This window comes from Nothobranchius furzeri, chromosome 4 (genome assembly GCF_043380555.1).
Source record: "Nothobranchius furzeri strain GRZ-AD chromosome 4, NfurGRZ-RIMD1, whole genome shotgun sequence".
Taxonomy (NCBI): Eukaryota; Metazoa; Chordata; class Actinopteri; order Cyprinodontiformes; family Nothobranchiidae; genus Nothobranchius; species Nothobranchius furzeri.
In genome coordinates, this window is record NC_091744.1 from 59,720,597 (window position 1) to 59,743,646 (window position 23,050).

At 42.5% G+C, this 23,050-nt stretch overlaps 1 protein-coding gene across 11 annotated transcripts in view; it reads left to right on the forward strand.

Annotated features, from left to right (window-relative positions):
- The first annotated feature begins 793 nt into the window (after positions 1-793).
- The window catches only part of LOC107388489 (neuronal cell adhesion molecule), a 113,321-nt gene continuing 91,064 nt past the window's right edge, over positions 794-23,050 (forward strand). For all 11 annotated transcript variants that reach the window (XM_054733533.2, XM_054733536.2, XM_054733543.2 and 8 more), the window contains exon 1: positions 794-949. The gene's annotated coding sequence lies outside the window, so the exon portion shown is untranslated. The remainder of the gene's footprint in view (positions 950-23,050) is intronic.

Below are 23,050 nucleotides of genomic sequence, written 5' to 3' on the forward strand. Positions count from 1 at the left end.
CTTGAACTAATTTTGGTCAGAATTAGAAGCTTTGGGTTTGTGGTGATTTCAGATCAACTCTAGTAAGAGTGTTTGTTGGCAGCTGGCATTGGCACGCTCACTACATCGATTACAAGTCAAACCCTGAGATATTAGTAACATCTAGCAGAGTGGAGCTAGCCAGGTAAATTGGCTTGTGACACTAACTAACTAACTAACTAACTAACTAACTAACTAACTAACTAACTAACTAACTAACTAACTAACTAACACTCTCTCTAACTAACTAACTAACTAACTAACTAACTAACTAACTAACTAACTAACTAACTAACTAAATGGCATCTCAATTATGTTTGATGATGAAGGCTTTTGGTAAATATTCTGGACTCGAGACAAAAATATAAATTGTTGAACTGTGCATGTGTCCTGTTACATCTTGTGTAAAAGAAAAAAAACACCCTTTACTTCAGAACAAGTTCATTCCAACAGTGAAGCAAGGTGGTGGTAGTGTGGTGGTTTGGGGCTGATTTGCTGCTTCGGGGACTTCAGAAATCTCAAGTAAAGGAGAAGCTAAATCGTGTAACAAAGAAATCTGTATAAGGGGACAAATACTCTGTAGTACTATCTAGGTATATTAGTGAGTGTGTTTGTGTAACACCGCTGGAATGGCTGTTTCAGTGCCTCAAGGCCACCGTTCATCAGTAGCGGCTCTGCAGTGCCTGCTGCGGGTCTGCGTGCGCCTTGGCGAGCCCGCTGCTCGCCTCCGCCTGTGTGACAGCGCGTGCGCGCTTGTGTGTGTGTGTAAACTGGTGGGAGAGGAGAAGAGGACCAGTGAGGCGGAGAGAGAGAGAGAGAGAGAGAGGAGGCAAGTGCAGGAGGAGGCGGAAGCTCGGCGCTGAAACGGGTCTCCACGTCAATAAACAGCACGCAGCGGATCAGGACTGCTGTGGCGTTGCGGTGGAAACAGGTAAGGAGAGTTTAAATCTGGGTGATATTCAGTAAGGAGCACGTGCAGCTCACAGTTAGTAGAGGAGTTTGTGGAGGATGAAAGAGTCCGGACACGCTCAGCTGGATGATGCATGGCTGTCTTCGGGAATGTACCGGGTTCGTTTGAAACCGAATCTGTAGAAATTACGTGAGTCCTTTTTAGGGCTTCTGAGCTAAAACACGTGATGTTCATCAGGGTTTGACTGATTGTTCTTAGACGTGAGGACATGTAGGTTAACAGCAACTCTACTGTAGAAGACAGTTGTTTTCTCGTGTGTGGATGAAAACTGCTGTTAATACACACAAATCCCTCAGCTTCCTAAGCGGATTCCCACATGTTCACGTTCACATCACAACTCTATCTTGTTTGGACTGACCGCTCAGTTTGTGTCATTTCCCTTTATCACCCTCAAACTGGCCCTGATAGTCCTTCTGAGGTTTCACTAATTATATCATTTATTCCACCAGTCAAACAATACCCACACATTCTCACCCATCCCTCACTTCCCTCCCCTCCTCCTCCCCTTCAATCAAAGCCTTGGTCAAAAGGAGGGGATCTCACCCTCCCCTGCTCATCCCCCAGACACCCTAACTCATACACGCACCCAAACACACACACATGCCATGACTGAACACTTTCGCTCTTGGCCAAATTAATACAATGCTAATGACCTCCTCTTTATTGTCTGAAGCTCCACTGCTTCCTGAAAGGCCTGACACACTTTTTAGTCATGTTTATTCACTTCATCCAGACTACAATCTGTTTAAGAAGACAATCTCCAGCATGCTTTGCTTGTGTTTTTCTAGAAACTGGTGATAAAATGTGTGATCCTTCATCTATGTATGTGTTGGTGTGTTTTCTGCTGACCAGGAAGTAACTTACGTCTCAAAGAAACCTCACTGGAAAAATAACAACCGGAAATTTTGGGCTCATTTGACAAATGTGGCGAAATCGGGACGAGATAGTGACCTACATTGTGCCGCCATCTTTACTTTAACCACCGGCACACCAGGCTGGGAGATTTGCATAATTTAGGGATTATCATGACACATGTTGGCCGGAGTTATTGATAGAGCACCGGTCTCTGTGACTCTACTGACCTAAAACCAGCGACGGCGGTGGTGCAGCTCTGCTCTGGAGGCTGTGGGAAAAGCTTGGGTGTTGGAGGGAAAATGCCACCAATTTTGCCCTGTGGGCTGAAGAAACATGCAGCCTATTCTGTGAGAAATGATCAGCGCTGCTTCTCTGAGCAGCCGTCTGTGGCCTGGTGAATGCCACTGACTGCAGGATGGAACAAAGTGTCTCACAGACAGAAAGAGGTCTTCTGTGTGACTTTGTGGTGATAATGACATCATCTCTTTGAGGAAGTGGTCTGAAAACTGGGGGCTTTCTCACTTGGTGATCATCTCAACAAAAACTCATTTATGTGGCAGACATATCCACGTAATGACCTCACCATACCATGAAGTCAAAGTGGGAAACTTTTAATGTGAAAGGACGATTCTAAAGAGGAAGTGCTGATGGAACCAACATCTTAAAGCTAACTTCTGTTTAGTTTTGATGTCATCATTTCTAATTTGGGACACAACTGATCAGACTTGAGCTGAAGCTGTTTCATAAGCTAACAGTTACTCACTTATAGAAATGTAATTAGTAGGGATGTAAGAAAACATCAATGTAGCAATATATCACATCATTTTCCCCTGCAATATTATATCGATATTCATCTAGTTTTTGGATGAATTTACATGCCAACATTTGTGTATTTTCCTTTCTTTTGGTGCAATTCAAATGCCGACCGCTAGTTGGCAACAGTGTGCAATGGGTTTTGGTTCCACCACTGAAATGTAAATCCCTCTTTTGTGGTTCAGATACCTCATGTTAAACATGTTAAGTATCAGTTTGGACTGTTTGATTTTTCCTGCAACAATTCCAGTCTAAAAATAAATCACTAATATCTTCTGGCTGAACGTATCGCAATCTATCGTATTGTCTCCCCCGTATCGTGGTACCTATCGTATTGCCAGAATTTCACCAAATCACATCCCCAGTATTAGTTATTTTAATATCAGAGTAGATTTTATGCATGATTACCAATTACTCTCTTGATTTAACATTTCAACGTTGGCAATCATGAATGAAATGACCAAATATTCACAGTTAAGTTAAAAAAAATATACAGTTTCAACTTTGTGATGATAACTAACTAATGGGGAGATTAGAAAGATACTTTTTGGACAAATAGTTTATTAATGATTGAATATATACTTAAGAAAATAAACCAATATCATTTATGTTTTAATAGAAGGAAAGGCATCTTTATTTATAAAGCACATTTCATTCACAGAGGTAATTGAATTTGCTTTTCGGGTGCAAGAAAAAGTGTGAAAACATAAAACAGCACATTTTAAAACCAACAAAATAGTCATCTTTAAAATAATATTTAAATTATATTAAAAAAAGATTACTATTACCATTTTCTGTCAAATTTCACCCAAAATGTTGCTTAAAACCAATGTACATGCGTGAGAACATCAGCGTTTTGCTAATTACATCATCCGTGTTATTATAGGCCAAGTTTGGGAGTCCAAGACTGCAACATTTGTGTCCACACTGGAAGAAAAAAGCAGGAACATTAGTATAAATTGCCAAAAGCCAAAATTTTTTGAATGATCAGTTCAGTCTTAAGTAAAAAAAAAAAAACTGCATTAAAAGATCCAATGCTGCATAAAACAAAAACAAAACCAAGATTAAACAATTAAACCAGAATTGAACTAACTAAAAAGAATAACTTCATAAACAAAGTTTAGTTAACGTGACAACTTATTCACCACTCATAAAAGCCAAAGAAAAGACGGCCTTTGTTTTCTACAGCTAATTCATGATTTGCCATGATAACTGAATGGATTATGAATGGTTGAATAATGTCGATGATTATAATACTTAACGTTATTCATAAGTAAGTGTTCTGAGTGAGGAGTGAAGGCTTTGACATTGACCAGTGGGACCTTGTCAGCATTTATTGTTATGGTCATGAAATCTTCATGCATTCAGCCTTGAAGGGACACAGTGGACCGTTATTTACTGGTCCAGATGAAGAAACTGACATTACATAAAACTTCCAGTCAAAAGAACAGTTGTAGACACTACCTCGGGAATTGCCGCAGATAAAAGCCTCCTGCGTTTATCTAAGATGTCAAACTCAAGGCTTTCAAAGCAACAGTCAAAACCAATTGGTGGTAAACAAACCTTCACACTGGGGCTGCTGGTTATCACTGCTGCAACATACCAAGGATATCTTGATGTGAAATTCAGCTGGGGTGTTTCTGCGTGGGATCTGCATGTTCTCCCTGTGCCATCATCGGTTTCCTCCCACAGTCCCAAAGTTAGATTCATAAATGGTTCTAAGTTGGTTATAGGTGGAAGTCTTTGTGGTTTTTTGTTTCTATGTGACCTTGTGATGAACTGGTGACCTGTCAAGGGTGTGCCTCGTCTCTCACCTGGTGACCACTGGGGACCGGCAGCAGCTCCCTTTATCCCTGAACAGGATCATTTCACCAGAGCCAGTGGATGGATAGAAAGTGGCAAGGCCTGCCCTTTTTTTCTTCCATTGAAGAAAACCACAATCACCCCTCATCTGTGCACTATGATATTTTTTCTTGTCATGAAAAATTGCGCAGACACGATTCAATAATTCACCATCATGTGCCACTGCTGCTGATTGACTGAATGATTGAGTGTGCTCTGGGGACATGTACATGATCCAGCAGTGGCTGTGGAAAGAAGCGCCGAGCTGCTCAGCCGTGACGAGGCTGAATCTCCAGGGGCTCACGGAGGCCCATGCCTATCCATTAATGTCTCTTCGGCCTGGGTGTTTCTTCTTGACAGATCATTCACACACACACACACACACACACACACACACACACACACGCACGCACGCACGCACGCACGCACGCACACACACACACACACACACACACACGCGCACACACACACACACACACACACACACACGCACGCACGCACGCACACACACACACACACACGCACACACGCACACACACACACACACACACACACACACACACACACGCGCACACACACACACACACACACACACACACACACACACACACACACACACACACACACACACACACACACACACACACACACACACGCGCACACACACACACACACACGCACACACACACACACACACACACACACACACACACGCACGCACGCACGCACACACACACACACACACACACACACACACACACACACACACACACACGCGCACACACACACACACACACACACACACACACACACACACACACACACACACACACACACACACACACGCACACACACACACACACACACACACACACACACACACACACACACACGCACACACACACACACACACACACTGACACAGCCTAGACCTTCTTGTCACAAGCCCTTTTGTCTCACTTTGGGATTGATGAGCACCTCATTAGACGACCTCACAGGGAAGAACCTCCCCCACCTTACATCACAAATGCCTGAGAGCTTTCCCAGTTGTACTTTGGGTAAATGTAAGCAGCGACAGATGTGTGCATCAAAAAAATAGAACACAGTACATACTTGAGTTCATGTACGCACCTATCTCTGTCCTCAGTGAATTGAGCCTGTGGGGTGGAAAAGTGGTGGGTGCAATTAGAGCTTTACAGCCAGTTAAGCAGCAGCTCTAATAGGGACTGAAGCGTTCCTGTGAATTCACTTCACACAGCTGCAACTGTTGATGTTTACAACTTAAACCTGTTATTCTGGCAGAAAGGAGAAGCGATGAATGATGTGATTTCTAAACTAGCACCCTCCCTGCACCCGTCCCCCCTCTCTACTGTCCACTCCTTGTTCCCTCCTCTCCATGACTGATGTCAAGTTGTTGTTGTTGTTATTGTTGTTGTTAGCCTCAAGGGCAACATGCCGATTTTCACTTGTAAGTCGCTTGGACAAAAGTGTCTGCTAAATACATAATCATAAACATTAATAGTTTTCACACATAACACCTCTCCAGAGTTAAAAGCAAAGATGTGGAGCTCCACTCTTCTGTTTTGGGAAAGTAATTGTCAGTTCAAACATTTTCTTTGCTTGTGTGTCCACACAAATTCCAGACAATCCGCCTTTACAACTTATCAGCTTTGTTGCTTTTTATTTTTTTATATCAATATCATAAAGTATTGGGCGACGGTGGCACAGGAGTTAAGTGCTCGCCCCGCAATCGGAAGGTTGCAGGTTCGAGCCCCGCTCACTCTGTCGCTGTCGTTGTGTCCTTGGGCAAGACACGTAACCCACGTTGCCTGCTGGTGGTGGTCGGAGGGACCGGTGGCGCCAGTGCTCGGCAGCCTCGCCTCTGTCAGTGTGCCCCAGGGCAGCTGTGGCTACATTGTAGCTCATCCCCACCAGTGTGTGAATGTGTGTGTGAATGGGTGAATGACTGATTGTGTTGTAAAGCGCCTTGGGGGGTTCCAGGACTCTAGAAGGCGCTATATCAAATACAGACCATTTTACCATTTAAAGTAAATATGTATGGCTTTTAAGTCTGCTGGTTGGAAAGAACCAGATACGTATGTCAAGATTTAATTCTAGAAACCTGACTATTGGTCATTTATAGCCATCCCTTTTTGTGAGGACTTCTAGTTTTTAGAAGTTTGCTTTGAGTAGTTTTTAATGCAGATATGTAGAAATGTCAGACCGCCCCAGGGCGGCTGTGGCTCCATAGTAGCTTACCGTCACTGGCAGTGTGTGAATGTGAGAGTGCATGAAAGCGTCTGAGTGTCCTAAAAAGCGCTATATAAGTTCATAGATTATTATTATTATTATTATTATTATTATTATTATTATTATTATTATGAACTAAACAAAACTGACTAGGTATTTTTCAAAAATGTCTCAAAACATTGATGTCTCCAACTAAATGCTAACAATTGCAGCCCAGTGAAAAACTGGCGTAAATCAGCAAAAATGGTCAATAAACCCACAGGATCGGTCAACGAGGGACCAACACTGGGAAGGATAACAGACGAGGCCATAAAAGCTTATAATCACTTACAAAAGTTGTTCCTGAGCTTTTGGAAAAAAAGAAATGGCTTCAAATTTTTTAAAGACAGGAAATGACAAGGGTGCAAAATATATTTAGCATCTATCAAATAGGGAAATAAAACGGTTTAAGTCTTTCTGTAGTTTCAGACTCTGGCATAAGTGGTCTGCATTATTTAGTCCAACATTTGTTTTTTCCCCTGTTTTGGGCAGTAGGTGGTTTGACAGATGGCGGATGACTAAAGGTCAGAGCAGACATCCCGGGACGGCCCCACTGTGACCAAATTATTACACCAGAGCTTTTACAGCATGACAGTCCTCAAGTCTAATCACTCAGGGTTGCCATGGGAACACTATTATCACCCATGTCAGGTTAGTCCACCCTTTAGTGAGAACAAAACATGTAGACATGTTCGCTTTTTTAGTTGAGACCTACTGCCAGGGGGCAGCAGCCATCGAGCCTCCCTTTGAAGTTGGACTTGGGACAATAGAATTTAATGGTTTTGGCTTCATCCTTCCTCTCTGACCCCAGCAGAAATCCTGGTAAATTTGTGGCATTTATGGCTCAATCAAACTCAGTCAACCCTGGGTTTAGAGGTGGAACATTAGCAAATGGAGATGTAGCTTAAATTGTACACTCAGGGTATATTTTGAACACTTGTATGGTGATTTAGTCTCTAGAAATGGAGGGAGGAAAACAAGTGGGAGTGTTTCAAAGCTGCTGGGGTTACAGGGAGGAGGGGTGGATGATGTACCACCATCGATGCCGAGAAGGGTGGGGGGAACAAAAGGGGTCTGTCTCCTCCGTTTGTAATGGCGGGCGGATTTTCTCGGCTCCTTCTCACAGTTTGTGTGTGTGTGTGTGTGTGTAAAGGTGATACAGGGGTTAAAATGAAGAAGATACACACAAGAAACTGGTGTTGTGCCTCATTTTAAACACAGTTGTTACTTCGGTCAGACAGCATAAGGTTTGTTGATGCTCTGGCCAACTTTTGATGGGCACAGATGTTGGAGAGGGTGTTGGTGGCCCAGCAGCAGGACATAACGACACTTAGTGCTTCCCTTTCCTGCCCTAGTAACAACAGGAGGTGGGCATTACTCCACTGGCTAGGGTGTAAGGCTGGCCAAAACTCTGGGGGATTCAGGACGAACACACTCTGGAATGATTCGTTCACAACCTGCCATCTTCCTTCTATTTGCATAAAGCTGAAGGATAAACCGCTCTGCACAACTCTTTTGCTGTTGGCTTGGTAAAGAAAGAAAGAAAATGATCTTTTATTAAGCGCCTCTCAAGATAAGAGTCACGAGGCGCTTCACAAAAACAAAAATTAAAATATAAAGAAAAACGATTAAAAAATCTGCTTAAAATGAGAAAACCAATAAAAATTGTGTTTTAAAAATATAAGGAAAATGAATAGGAATAAGGGAAATCAGTGGATGGTGATGCCAGCCACTCAGTAAGTGCACCAGCAAAGCCTGTTTATAAAATAACAGATTTAGGGTTTCCACCGCAATCCTTATCAGCTTGTCGGTGAGCGCTACTTCCTGTATAAGTAAAGAATTTAATTCTGGATTGAAAAAAACAAACGAGGTATAGATTAGGATTTTGTTGGCGCGAGATCCAACAATGATTCAACAGGAACAAGGAAGGTCACTTAGCTGTCAGTTTGTGAATGAAGTTGACATGGAAACACAAATTTGTCACGGTTCATGTGTTTCGCTGACCTCGAGGTCTTATTTAGGCCAGTGTCTATTGCCCTCGCCCCTCTGATCCACCCTCTCACCCCTCCCACAGCCTTTCCCTTCTAAGAGAGAACATGTTAGCAGCTCAGTAGTCACCACTGAAGGGTCCTTAATCCAAGTGGGATGACAGCTTGGCTCTAGAAGCTGTTTCTGTGGTGCTGAGACCAATGGGCTTTTCTTTTCCCCTTTTTTCATCCCTTAAAACCCCCCAAAATACAACCTCAGGATTCCTGGGGGAAAAAAAAATCCAATAAAGACAAAAGAAACGAAAGAGTAAACAAATCTGAGAGTGGATCTGGGATTCCTCCATTCAGCAGGAGATACGTATTCATTTCCGTTTGGACATCATAAACAGAAATTCAAATATCTGTTTTTATTTTTCTGAAGCCACATGTCGTGTAAAAAACATAATATATGTAATCTCCGTGTGGGCTGGAAAATTATTGGGGAAGATTGAGGTCAGAAAGCCATTTGAATCATAACATTTAGTGCTGCTGTTACACCAAATCCCCTTTTTATTTCCTTCACACCAATCAGGCTCTACTCAGGGACCACGTGTTTGCAGAGATTTAAATGCAACGCTAGTTCTTGTTATTGACCAACGATGAGCATCACACACGTTTACCAGCAGTATGTCTCTCTGCCAGGCAACAAATTCAGCTTTTTCATGAGGGTTATTCTGCAAATGTAGCTAACTCCTTAAATGGTCAAGCTTAATGTTGAGATGTAATTTTTTCCACGCATAAATGTTTTTATGTCATCCCAGACATAATAAATGTAAAGTCTGCATCTTTGAGTTGATGCGTTATCGGTTAAAACACATTTAGCAAAATCACTACCACAGATGACTCAACTAGCTTGCTTTATTTTCCAACCAGAAAAAGAAAAATATAATCTGTGATATTTAGTTGTTAGCAGAGTTTTTAGCTCACCAGCGTCCGTGTGTGGATTTGAGTCGGAGTCATTTATGAATGAGCAATGCATCAGAGGAATAGCAATCACTATAGTCTCCTTGGTCAGCCTTGCTGCTTTCTCTGGACTTCTTTTAGGGGCTGGAGGAGCATTATTGTCACTGAGATAACGCCGTGCTGTAAGCTAGCTGGGGAGGCTGTGACGAAGGACAAATGGCGTCTTCATTTATCAGGATGTGCTCTGAGGTTGGCCGGTCTGATAACCCAATCAAACGTCTGAGTGGCTGAAGGCTTTTTTGGCTCTGCATTTGCCTCTGTGTGGAAATATCAGTAAATCTCTGCCGATGTGCCAGCGCTGATAGCCGAAGGTTTATAAGGCGATTCTAAGAAAAACATTTTAGCTCTATTGCTCAATTATGTTTTCAGACCAGGCTAAAGAATGTCCCTCCCTCTTATGGACTTAGTCGGCATTGTGCTGGTGGAAGTTGAAAAGACTCAGGTCTGGAACCGACCTAATGCCCGGGTCTTCAAGGTTGGTTGGTTTTGGACCTCTAAGGGCTCAAAGCACGATGGCCACATCGTTCCACGAGAACCACATGGATGTGTTACTCAAAGGGCTGAAAGGACACACGCCTCCACGGTTCTTGTGAGAGGAAAATAAGACTCTTCCTCATTTCATAACATGTCACTGAGCTGGAATTCACAAAACACGCTGTTTTGAAGTCAGTTTCTGGGTTTGTAGCTGACATTTTGAAATATGCAGGAGGCAAAGGTCATTCTTAAGATGTTTTCTCCTGTATTTTATTGAATGTGGAATAACGGTTTAAACTGTAGGCTCACTGGCTGCTTTCTATGCCTTTTATCAGCTATCCAAGCTCTCTGACTCTCAGGCTTTTACTAAAACCTCAGTTTGAGTAAAATCTCAATTACCCCTGATTCAAGTGTAATGATTAAAGTTGTATCTTCATTTCCAAAGCCAGCCTTTGAGATCACGACATGTGCACAGCTAAAGGAATTATTTAAACCTATGTGATTTTAAAAGGGGCAGTAGTTACCCTGGGAGCTGATTACGTTCTGATTTCTTTGTTTCCCTCATTTTTTCATTTTATATCTGACTCCATTTGCATGTTTAGTATTTCTCATTTCTATGTGTGTTGACTAGGGCTGTAGCAAAGCCTCGATGACGTTGACGGCTCGATTCTAAAAATTTGTCGACGTCAGATCCGGTAGTCGGCGCACCGCGCCCACTTGTTGCATCCCCAGGAGTTTGTAAATAAAGGAGGAATCTGCCTGTTTTTCCTCTAGTTCGCCCTCTTCTCCGCCTTCACTAACATCTCTACCAAATACCGAAGACCCGGAACAATGTCCGTCCGCTACGAGATTCCTTTCCTGTTTTGCCCGCCTTCGTCTCCCGGCAACAGACAACAACTTCCGGGGTCAGATGCGCTGCTTCGTCTCTACCGCAGATGTAGAAAATCACCGGGAGCGTTTCTCCCTTCATAAAGGAGCTTCTTTCAGACATTAGGAGAGCTGTTTTGGTGGTAGCAGTCTCTCCTCCATGCTGGTCTGTTTGCTGCTGGGTGTTTCTGGTTTATTTAAACTTGGTAACTTGAACTTAACATTGGTAAAGCTACTGTTAGCATTTTCGCTAACAGCTTCTTGCGTTTGGATAAGCTGTTACATTTTGGTTTAGAGTTCATCTTTTTTGTAATGCAGATCTCCCTTTAATTACATTTACAGTGTTGTGGGTTTTCGGTTTAGTTTAAAATATCACCTTTAGTTTGGTTTAACCACCCAGTTTAGAGTTTGGACCTTTGGAGATTCGTATTTTGGTCCAGAACCCAGTAATCTTTGCCCAGTGGGACATCCCTACTTATTTGTACTTTTGTTTTAATTCCCCACAGGCAGAATTAGTTTTATAATTCCCAACCTGTGGATGGAAAGATTTATGTTTTTTGTAGTTGTAAATAAACCTGATCATCATTTTAACTTTTAAATCCCGTTATTATCCCTTACTTTTTGCACACGAGCCAAACTCCCCAGGAAGAGTCGTAACACCACTCGCCTCACGCACATAAGTGACCAAAACAAAGCAGACACTACGTCTCCAACCACCTCTCAGGCAGCAGCCTGCACTCCCAAGTTCTACATGTCACCAGAACATAACCAACCGCAACACAATAAAAGCGGTGTTATACAAAATGGAAGGCCTGTAGTATTTATTCTCTTACAGTACCAATTAATAAATTTTTTTGAGGAATTTATTAGAGATTTTTTGTTTTTTATTGACTGTGCAATAGAAAAATAATCATTAGATTAATTTTCTAAATAGTCATTAGAATAGTCGACTATTCGATAAAATAATCGTCAGAATAATCGTTTTAAAAATAATCGTTTACCCCCAGCCCTAGTGTTGACCACTTTTGTCCCCCTAATTTTCTCAGTTTTTACATTTTGTTTCTAACATAAATAATTGTACACTTACAAATTTCTATACTTTTTCTCTTTGCTTTAAATGACTTTTTAAAAGTCCAATCAGTCCACAAAAGAGCAAGAACACGAAGGTCAGATTGATTGGATTTTCTGCAGTTGTGTCTTGTAAAAAAGACGAAATAAATCTAATTAAGCCTTAGGTGTGTCAAGTCAGACTCCTCGGGATTATCCTGGCTGTGCACCTAAAACCCAACCCTGGGAGAGAGTGATAACTACTTTTCCCTAATCTCAAACTAGAGACGACTAGAGGCACTGCTCCTGATGAAATCCAGTTAAACTGAATCCACCCACCAGAGTTCAAAGCGGGCTGATGCCATGGGTTCAGTATGTCTGCCACGTCATCCAAAAAGCATTTGAGTAGATCTAATTCAAATCAAACATCCCAGTTAGGATGATTTTACGTTTACGATTTTGTGTTAAACAGCCAAAGTTTCAGGGGAGATAATAGAAAAACTGATTTCATGCAGATTTTTATCCGTATCATTCAGACTTTCCGAAGCTTTGAAGTCAAATTAGAAATGTGTCTGTATGGGTGGAAAACAGACAGCTTAAAGAGCTGAAAACATGCTTTGAAAGCACTTTTAACCCCATTTTCTCCTCTGGAGCATCTCATCTTTTGTTTCCACAAGAGGATGTGAGTTGCATGTTCTTTGTGAATTTTATTTCTTGGTTTTAACTCACTCTTTTGTGTCTATTGAGTGAAAGTACCTTTTTAGTGTGGTCATTGCTTCTTACCAGTCCTAAAACACTCACAACAGGAGAGCACTATTGATCAGATGTTTGAGGAAGCTGGGGTGGTGGAGGTGAGAGGAGGTTTAGGGGTCAGGGTGAGGACGAGAGATGAAATGTAAGCGTGTGCATCTCCGTCTCACCAAGATGTAGCAAAAATCTGTGTTTCATTTGAATTCTCAAAGCAATCCTTCTGGAGACCTCGTTTCTCCACAGAGCCGATGTGGGAACGCTTTTGGTGTTTTACTATCAATACATGAGCAATTTTCTTGTGAGAAGGCTTGTTGTTTTTCCTTCCTAGCATAAAAAAGCTGCCAAAGTGAGAGCTGCAAAAGCTCAGTTGGCCTCAAAGTAAAGTCCTTTGAATGTGTTTAACTCAGCCTGTTTATCTAAGCCTTGATTCTGCTAAAATAGGACTTTGGATGTGGATTTCTAGTGGAAGCAGAGCATCGGCTGTGGTATTAGAGCGGTGTGCTGCAGGAATAATGCTTTCCCAATGGCTGCTTTAAGGACTGAAAAGAAGAGCCTTGAATAAAACCTTCCACCACACCGTATTATCACTCTAACCAAAGTCCATCCTTTACTATAACGTCTTTTAGTGACACATTGTGTGCAACCCAGGCGTAGCAGAATGGGTCGTCGTAGCACTGCAGTTTGACTGACACACCTCCTCTTTTTTCCTCATCAGACATGGTGAAATGGTATAAAAGTGGCTTTTTTACATAACTTTAGACAACTGCATAGTTAACCTCCTTCAGTCACTACTGGGCCTCTGGTTATTCCAACTGGAGCAGTCTGTTTTGTGATGCTAAAATTAGCAGAATCCGAGGCATGTGCTTGATATGCTAATAGGGAAAGGGAATTGTGTTTGTGTCTGCTAGCGGCTTTTCCACCGTGAACATACGGTTTCTAACCCCTTATAGCTTCTTGTGACACACAGGTGTTTCTGTCTCCTAAATCTTGGAGCATAGTCACACAATAGGGTTTAAGAGATAATCACGACAATAAAGAAACTTCAAATGTTTTCATTCATTTTCATTTATTCATTAATAAAGCCACTTCCACGACCAAAGGAGCAGAACACATCAGTACAACATAACATAAAAACCATCAAAGAAACATTAAAAGAGATAAGTTAAAAACCAACAATAAAATACAGCAAAGGAATGTAAGAGCCAACGCAGAATAAACAAAGCCGAGCAAAGGGCCTGCGATGGAGCATGTCAATGGAGGAGGCTGGTAAGCTATGTTGGAACCGTTCCTTGCAGGGCCCTCTGTGTCAGTAACAAGACCATACATTTAGCCCTGTATAGAGTTCCTGACGTCACGTGACTCTCAGAGCGTAGGCACCATGATGGCAGGCATCAGTGTAAACAAGAGGAACAGGACCGGCTTGGATTTTACTCCGTCTGAGTTCACTTCATATTTTAAAACTGAAGATATAGTTTTATATACTCAGAAATTAAATGGACCAAACATCTCCAACCCTTACAATGCCCCTGGCATACTTTTTAAGACTCCAGAAGCTGTCGGAGCGGACCTTTTACTGGATTTAAGATACCCTGACATTGCCATGGTAAGAATTCACGCAGTGAGACAGATAATAGCAATCCAAAGTGCTTTTAATGTGTGATCTAAAAATTGATCAACCATTGCTTAAAAATTAAATACAGCTTAGCCAGTTCCTCACTGTGATCACAAGACACGTAAACAGCAGCATGCAGAAATCATGAATGATTAGGCAAAGTTTTACGTGATGTTTACTTGTTGCTATGAGCAACAAGACAGAAAGAGCCACGCCAAAATAAGTTTGGAAAGCCCACTAAGAATCATAATAAACAAGGGGTGGGCCGTTATCGGCGTTAGCGCGCTGCGGCAAAGCCAGACTCTTATCGCACGATAAAAAAATGACGCCGTTGATCTATTCTCAAAGTTGGGTTGGGATCTGGGTCTATACTAAGTAAGCTATGATGACTTTCACATTGCGCGGATGGATACCTGGTTGGCGCGGATGTATACTCGGCGCGGATCATCGTACGTATGGACGGACGCCAGGCTCGCGGAGTTTATGTTCCCCATGCAGCCGAACAGTCGCACCTTCGCCACCAGCAGCGCTTCTCCCTTCTCATCGCGCGGGACAAGTAAATAATTTATGTACTTTCACCAGAGTTTAATCCATAAATCCGACTTTCATTCTTTTTATTTTGTTTTGTTTACCTCCGACATTTCCAGCCGGGCTTTCCCCGGGCCACACTTCACCGTCCGCGGCCGAAGCAGCGCTCGGATGTGAGAAAACCGAGACAAGACTTTCTCAGACAGGTGCGGTTTCCAACTAAGTTTAGCTCTTTTAGCCGCTGTTTATTGTGATAAAGTGATAAATTGTTTCTACAGGTCATTGTTCATGTGGCTTCGACTCAAATTCACCTGTAATAAAAAACGTTTTACTCATAAATTTTTATATTTGTTTAGAAAAGTTGAGCTAGGATAACTCCCTTTGCCGTTTTTAGAGACAACAACAGCAACAGTTGGCTTCTGCTCATACAGGTGAGCTGTGGCATCATTTCCAGCTCTCGCTCCTATTCTATGGCGCGGTGTGGAGGCCAAAATTAAGACTTCTGCCCAGCAGCAGGAGGCTATATCAATTCCGAAGCAAACTACTGATCTGATTACTGATAAGCTGGCGCCGGTAACTGAGAGGCTGGCGCTGCTTACTGAGGAATAGCACCTTTACCGGCGTTATTACTAGATACGCTAGGGACTAGCAGCCCTCGGCTGGTCATTGACTGGTTCACACACTCCCTCTGCTGTCTATTAGCATGGATAGGCTAGCGTTAGCCTGGACGGGCTGGTGTTAGCATTGGAGAGGCTAGCCATTAGTGTGCCTAGGCTGGCCACTAGCTGGATTTCCTACCTCCTCGACGGACCATTAGCATGGATAGGCTGGCATTAGCATCGGAAAGGCTGGCCACTAGCTGACTTCCATTCCTAGGCTGGCCACTAGCTGACTAATGACTCTCCGAGTCATGCTAATGGTGGAAGAAGGAGAAATAGAGCTTGGACTGATTGACCAAATGCTGCTGACTGTAAATAGTTAATCATGACCTATTCTGTAGACCTACAGTGCAGAATTTGTTGAACTGAATAAACAGCTATTAAACACAAATACTTATTGATCATTATTTATTTTCATCATCAGTTATCGTAGTAAAACTGCTTTATCAGTCTGTGATGCATTATTGAAACAAGAAATATGCCTCCATTCTCAAAGACTTTTATTCATTATCTAGGTAGCACACACATATGCCTTTGGCAGAATTTGAATGAGCCATTTTAATCTAGATTAATCTAGATTAATTCTAAGATTACAGTGAGATTAATCTAGATTAAAAAATTAATATATGCCCACCACTATAATAAACACATTTAAAATTAACATATACAGTCAAGGAAACGTTGGTTTAAGTACCTGATATGAAGTGGTCACTGCATAAGCGAAAACCTTTGCTCCCGGAATCCCACAGTTTCATTTTAGCCTGGTCGTTAGAGCGTTTCATCGCAATGATCCAATGTTTGCGACCTTCCGGATCTTAGGGAATCATATAGAAGGCTCTTCCCTTATTTTGTCCATGTCCGTGGCATCCTGGCGCACAAGGGGTATCTACCATATATCCCATTTCTAGTTTGGGTTTTCTGCAAAAAAACAACTGTGTGCCTGCCAAGATGGCGCCATTCGATTTGAACTGTTGCATGCCGGGAGAAGTGACGTCAACTCCAGGAGCTCTATTGCACCTGAAGCCAGTCAAGGCATGCAAGCACAGGAGTGATATGCTCCCTGCCCCTAGTGCCCGTCACAAACCGAGCAGCGGAATTCTGGACCAACTGCATTCGTGCAACCGCGGCCTGACTTAGGCATTGCGGTAGTCCAGCCTAGACAAAATCAAAGTGACAGACTCTAGATGAACTCTGGACAACAGGCGGCGCAAATTAAATAAACACAATCGCACAACTTATTTGATTTGTGCATCGAACTTAAGGGCAAATCCATTTGTACTCCTAGTTTTCGGGTTGTAGTCCGAAGGCTGTCTAGGCTGACAGTGTTGATGTCAATACACCAACTTTCTTCTGTAAGCATAAAGAAGCATAGAGTCCTGAGCTATGTGAGATAAGTTGTGAAAACACGCTGCTGTTTCAGTGTATGTAAAGAGATCAAAGAAATGTTAAAGCTGTCACCAGAAGCTAATTAGGGTTACAGTGGTAACAATACATGTCTCTCAATCCTTGACTGGGCTTGATAAAACAGAAACAAGCAAACAAAATGTGCAAAAAACAAGAAGTTTCAATGGAAAAACTAGTAAAAGGGAAAAAAGCAAGTCAGTCCTTTGACAATAAAATTAGAAGGTTTGAATATCTTTCATTTAGTGTTTCTAGTTTCTAGTAAATGCCATTGGTAACTCCAGTAAAAGTTATTCAGTAGACATCAGTTTCATTGTTCAGCTCTGGTTTGTGATTCCTGTGTTATCTCTTTGAAGGTGAAGACTAATTTGCTCAACTTTAATCATGGATTGGTGAGAGTAGCCCTTCCCTCTCACCCACCCATTGGCAGTGCAGATGAAGCATGACACAAGATAACATCCTGACACTCCCTAAGGGCTAATTTAAACCATTTTTGTCATGAATCTACTCTGTTTTTCTTCTCCAGTCCCTTCAACTTGACTTTTACTAAGAGCACGGAGAAAGTGTGTAACCATTCAATTCAAAAATGAGCAATGTGTTGGATGATTTATGCCATGGTAGAAACAGCAATGTCTAACCCTTATGTGCTTCGGAGAAGTTTTTGCAGCGGTAGCAGCTCTCAGCTGTGGAGAGTGATGCTGTAAATGTTTAATGGTGAGTTTAGGGCTAGGGAGCATCTTCTGTCTGACTGCATAGTGTCTCATTCCCGTCTGGCCCAGCTCCAGTGCTCACTGCAGCCTTCTGACCCACCATGCTGCAGCACTCAGAATGGATACATTCACTGGAGACTTTCGAAGTTATGCAGTGTATTGACTCATTTGTGCAGTACAGTCCTCTCGAGCTCCACCAGACTACAACGATCTTTTGTCTCTGGAGTGGTGTGCACCTATATTTCATATTCCAGCCTGGCCTATTGCTTCACAAACTCAATGTCCGACTAGAATGCGTGCAGGTCGCTTGACCACCACCCACCAGTCTGTGTCACTGTCAAAAGCCTTTTGGTGTGGCCCTAGCTTTCCCCTCAATGGCTCTGTCAATGCCACTCTGTGACAATGCATTTTTTCCATGCCATAAAGCAGATGCTGTATTATGGCAGCACAATACCAGGCCCATCTGAAGCTGTTTACCATGTGAAAGGCACACCGGGATCAGGATGCCTGCCACTCTGTGGGTCTTTTTAACTCGCCACTCCATAATGAGTATGCACTGGAAGGAAGAGAAGCAGGCAGCTTTAACTGTTATTGTGATTTCTGCACAGAGAGAGGAAATGCAGAATAAAGTGCTGATCCAGGCTATTCTTCTAAGGCCAGGGCTTTTTGAATACAGTGATTACTGTGACACCAGATGAGCTTGTCAGCAGTTGCACCTAAAGCATGTCAGCTCATCAGTTAAAAACCGCTATTTGGTGCTGTAAAATGATTAAATGAAAATGATAAAATTCAATGCAGTTACTGTGCTAGATGTCCTTGGTATATAAGGATTAAGCTGGTGCCCTCTCAAATGAGCTCCTTAATGCTTTGAAAGTCAAAAACTGAAAAGTGAATGAACCTCTTCTCTCTGATTGGACTCAATGACAGGTCTAAAGCTCCGTTCATATGAAGGGATGATTTTTGACCCAAGCCTTCCCTTTTGACAATCATAGCGGTGCGCCAGATGATCATTATGGCTCTAAAGAAAATCCTATCGGATATTTTTACTGTGTGTGGCGTGTTACCAGCACGCTGGTCTGCTCAGGTACAAATTGAGCATTTGAAACGTTTTGGATTGTCTGTTTGAGCACAAACAAGCATGTGTGAATGTGATGTGTAGCCAATCAGAAAGCAAGGTGATGGACGCATGCTGCACACTCCTCTAATGTGTGACGTTGTGAGATTTCTTGTTAGTCCAGGCAAACTCTGTGAGTAAAATCAGTTGGTGTGTAGTGAGTACTTTTCATGGTATTGCGGCATACCACCACTATAGGACCAAAAACTATGTATTTAGCACCTCATGTGCGGTCTTCTCATGCTTTCAAGTTCATCTGTAATTTCAGAATCCTGCCATGTGAACCAGACTCTAGTCACCAAACAAGCACTCATGCAAAGGAATGACATTGGAAGGCCAGATGCATGCACCTAGACGGGGCTGTTGGTCTGTAACTCTTCAGTCTGACTCTCGTCTCCTCAGATTAGACATGAGAGGGTGATAGTGACAGAGAGAACTCCGACCTGCCCTTGAACTCGAGGTCTCCTCGGCCCCTCAGCACCACTCAGAGGGATTATCCTCCCTGACAAGAGCTCTCTGATGCCTCTGACTGGTCATCATTCATGTCAAGGGCCTGAAAAAGCCATCAGCAATGACAGGAGCTCAGAGGAAGACTAGTCTCACCTCGGTGGAAGGATGTCACTACTGGAGAGAAGGATGTTGGGGTGAGGAATAAATAGGTGAACTTGACTATTTTAGCAGTGGTTCCAGATGTGAAAATCACATATAGTCCTTTTCTACATGTTGTAGCTTAGCTTTAAGAATGCTGGTATCAGCTTGCTCATTAAACCACTTTAAACCAGAGTGGAGACTTGAGGTGGTTTTGGTGGGATTGGGGGTTCCTCATCCTCCTCTTGTCAAACCCGGACTGTCTTCTTTTTCCTTTTGAATCGCGCTCCTGCCTCCCCATATGGCTTTTCTCCATTGTTATTTCATAATTTACATCTCCACCCAGTCCAGTAAAAACGTGATAAAACACTAAGTCAGTGTGGAGGGACTTGAAGACTTGAAGACTTATCACAAACAGATGAAAAGACACATTCTGCTCTGAGAGCGTTATCATGTGTTGGCAGCTCAGAAACTGCAGCAATTAGCATTAAAGGATTATTTCAGCATAACCTTGGTGTGTTTCTGTGTATAAGTTATATTCAATTACAAACCTAACCATTAGGGCTGGGGGTAAACGATTATTTTTAAAACGATTATTCTGACGATTATTTTATCGAATAGTCGACTATTCTAATGACTATTTAGAAAATTAATCTAATGATTATTTTTCTATTGCACAATTAACAAAAACCAGAAAATCTCAAATAAATTCCTCAAAAAAATTGATAAATTGTTACTGTAAGAGAATAAACACTACAGACCTTCCATTTTGTATAACACTGCTTTTATTGTGTTGCGGTTGGTTATGTTCTGGTGACGTGTAGAACTTGGGAGTGCAGGCTGCTGCCTGAGAGGTGGTAGAAGATGGAGTGTCTCCATGCTGCTTTGTTTTGGTCACTTATGTGCGGGAGGGGAGTGGTGTTACGACCCTTCCTGGGGAGTTTGGCTCGTGTGCAAAAAGGAAGGGACAATAACGGGATTTAAAAGTTAAAATGATGATCAGGTTTATTTACAACAACAAAAATCATAAATCTTTCCATCCACAGGTTGGGAATAATAAAACTAATTCTGCCTGTGGGGAATTAAAACAAAGTACAAATAAGTAGGGATCCAAACTCTAAACTGGGTGGTTAAACCAAACTCAAGGTGATATTTTAAACTAAACCGAAAACCCACAACACTCTAAATGTAATAAAAGGGAGATCTGCACCACAAAAAAGATGAACTCTAAACCAAAACGTAACAGCTTATCCAAACGCAAGAAGCTGTTAGCGAAGATGCTAACAGTAGCTTTACCAACGTTAAGTTCAAGTTACCAAGTTTAAATAAACCAAAAACACCCAGCAGCAAACAGACCAGCACGGAGGAGAGACTGCTACCACCAAAACAGCTCTCCTAATGTCCGAAAGAAGCTCCTTAATGAAGGGAGAAACGCTCCCGGTGATTTTCTACATCTGCGGTAGACACGAAGCAGCGCATCTGACCCCGGAAGTTGTTGTCCGTTGCCGGGAGACGAAGGCGGGCAAAACAGGAAAATAATCTAGTAGTGGACGGACGTTGTTCCGGGTCTTCGGTATTTGGCGGAGATGTTAGTGAAGGCGGAGAAGAGGGCGAACTAGAGGAAAAACAGGCAGATTCCTCCTCTATTTACAAACTCCTGGGGATGCAACAAGTGGGCGCGGTGCGTCGACTTCCGGATCTGACGTCGACAAATTTTTAGAATCGAGCCGTCGACGTCATCGATGCGTCGCTACAGCCCTACTAACCATTATAGACAGCATTCTAAAATACATCTTGTTTGGAAAATTGACACATATGTCTGACATGACTGATGAGCTGAGACGAAAGTGTGTTGCTGCTGTCTTAAAAAAGATCTCCCTGCGGTTACATACTCACTGACCGTCACAAAGTCCCTCCAGGTTGAGCTAATTGTAGTGAGCGGGAGTCTTTATCCTAGTTTACATGCGCATTAGAAAACCGGCCTCTCAAATAAAGTTGGTTCCACTCCGGTACAGTAGGTGGCGACATGCCCCCTTTCATGTCAGCATTCTTCTAGCTAGCTTATAGCAACACACACAGTAAACAGAGGCCGGCAGGAGTGAAGCAGATGGAACTGAAATAGGATATGGACAATGGCTGAAGGAATATACAACAATGTTGCAGTACAGCTTATATGGTACGTGTTGTCTAGTGATGGTTGGATGAAGACCCGTGAAGCGTTTCAGCACATTACCCAAACTGTATGGATTCTGTGTCAACACTGTGTCAGTGCTTGTCTACTGACACCTGCTGGATCATAATCATTGCAGGCAGACTTAATAGCTGACTCTACTGACATTAGGGGCAGTTCTAGACCAAATTTTCCAGGGGGGCCACAGAGGGGCCAGTATTTTTTCACGGGGGCGCAAGACAAAAAAAAAGATTATTTGATTATTATAGTTTGTGACTTTATTTGAAGATTACATGTATTGTACATATGAAAAATAAACATTCAAACAAATTAAATATGTGCACAATACAATTTCAGACATTTTTCAGACAATTTTTGCCTTTCAGACTTTGCATGTACTGAGAACACCCCTCCTCTTTCAGTTGCTTTTTTCCAGTTCCTAAACCCACGTGGTGAGTCAAACACACTTCCTGCGCTACTTGGTGAGCTAAAATGTCTGCAAGCATGACAATAAGTCGAGTCCATAGTAACAGAATATTCAACCCAAGGATGACTTTCATACCAGCTTGGCTGAAAGCTGCGTCTTCTGTCTCCTATTAATGTCACTGGAAATGTCCTTAAATGAGGCTGAGTAGGTGGGTCATCCTTGCACTTGCTGATATCTGAAAGAAAATAAATGTTAGAATAATAAGTTAATTCAGAGTCTTATTTTATCTATTTATTGAATATAAACAACCGAAATTTTGGTCCGGAGTCAGCATGCCTCAAATGCATTTTACACACAATATGAGCTGCAATCACAGAGGGTTTGTTCAACACCCACAAACCTGACGGTAGTGTACACGGTGGACAGGACAGAAGATGTCCCTCTTTTTGCTCCTCACTCTCTCCCTCACAGCCTACATCTTCCTCCTCACTCTCAGGGTGGACAGCCTCTGACCTCTCTGGTTCCTCTCCAACCAACTCCTCCTAATGTTACAAAGTAAAAAACAAATCAGTATTAACTGTGGATAGACTCAGTTAGGAACTTAAAAGTAAACGACAGAAACGTGCGACTACGATCAAAACATTGATGTCAGGAAAATAAACTGTAGTGCCTACCTTCGTCTCTTAGCGTCTTTTCCGTTAGTCGTCCTCAAGGATTTCTTCGGGTCCCATTTAAACTAATTTTAATCTTTTATTCAAAAATCCACCGGGTAAACAGTTCTGTCCACAGAGTGTGCTGCGCTCTAAAGGCTCCGTGTGAAACGCTGCAGCGCATTAGTTCCCGTCTCCGAGGCAGCGCGGGAAAAAAAATCCGATCTCTTCAGCACAGGGGCCATAACAGGGGCCAGGGCCGGTTCTATAGGGGCC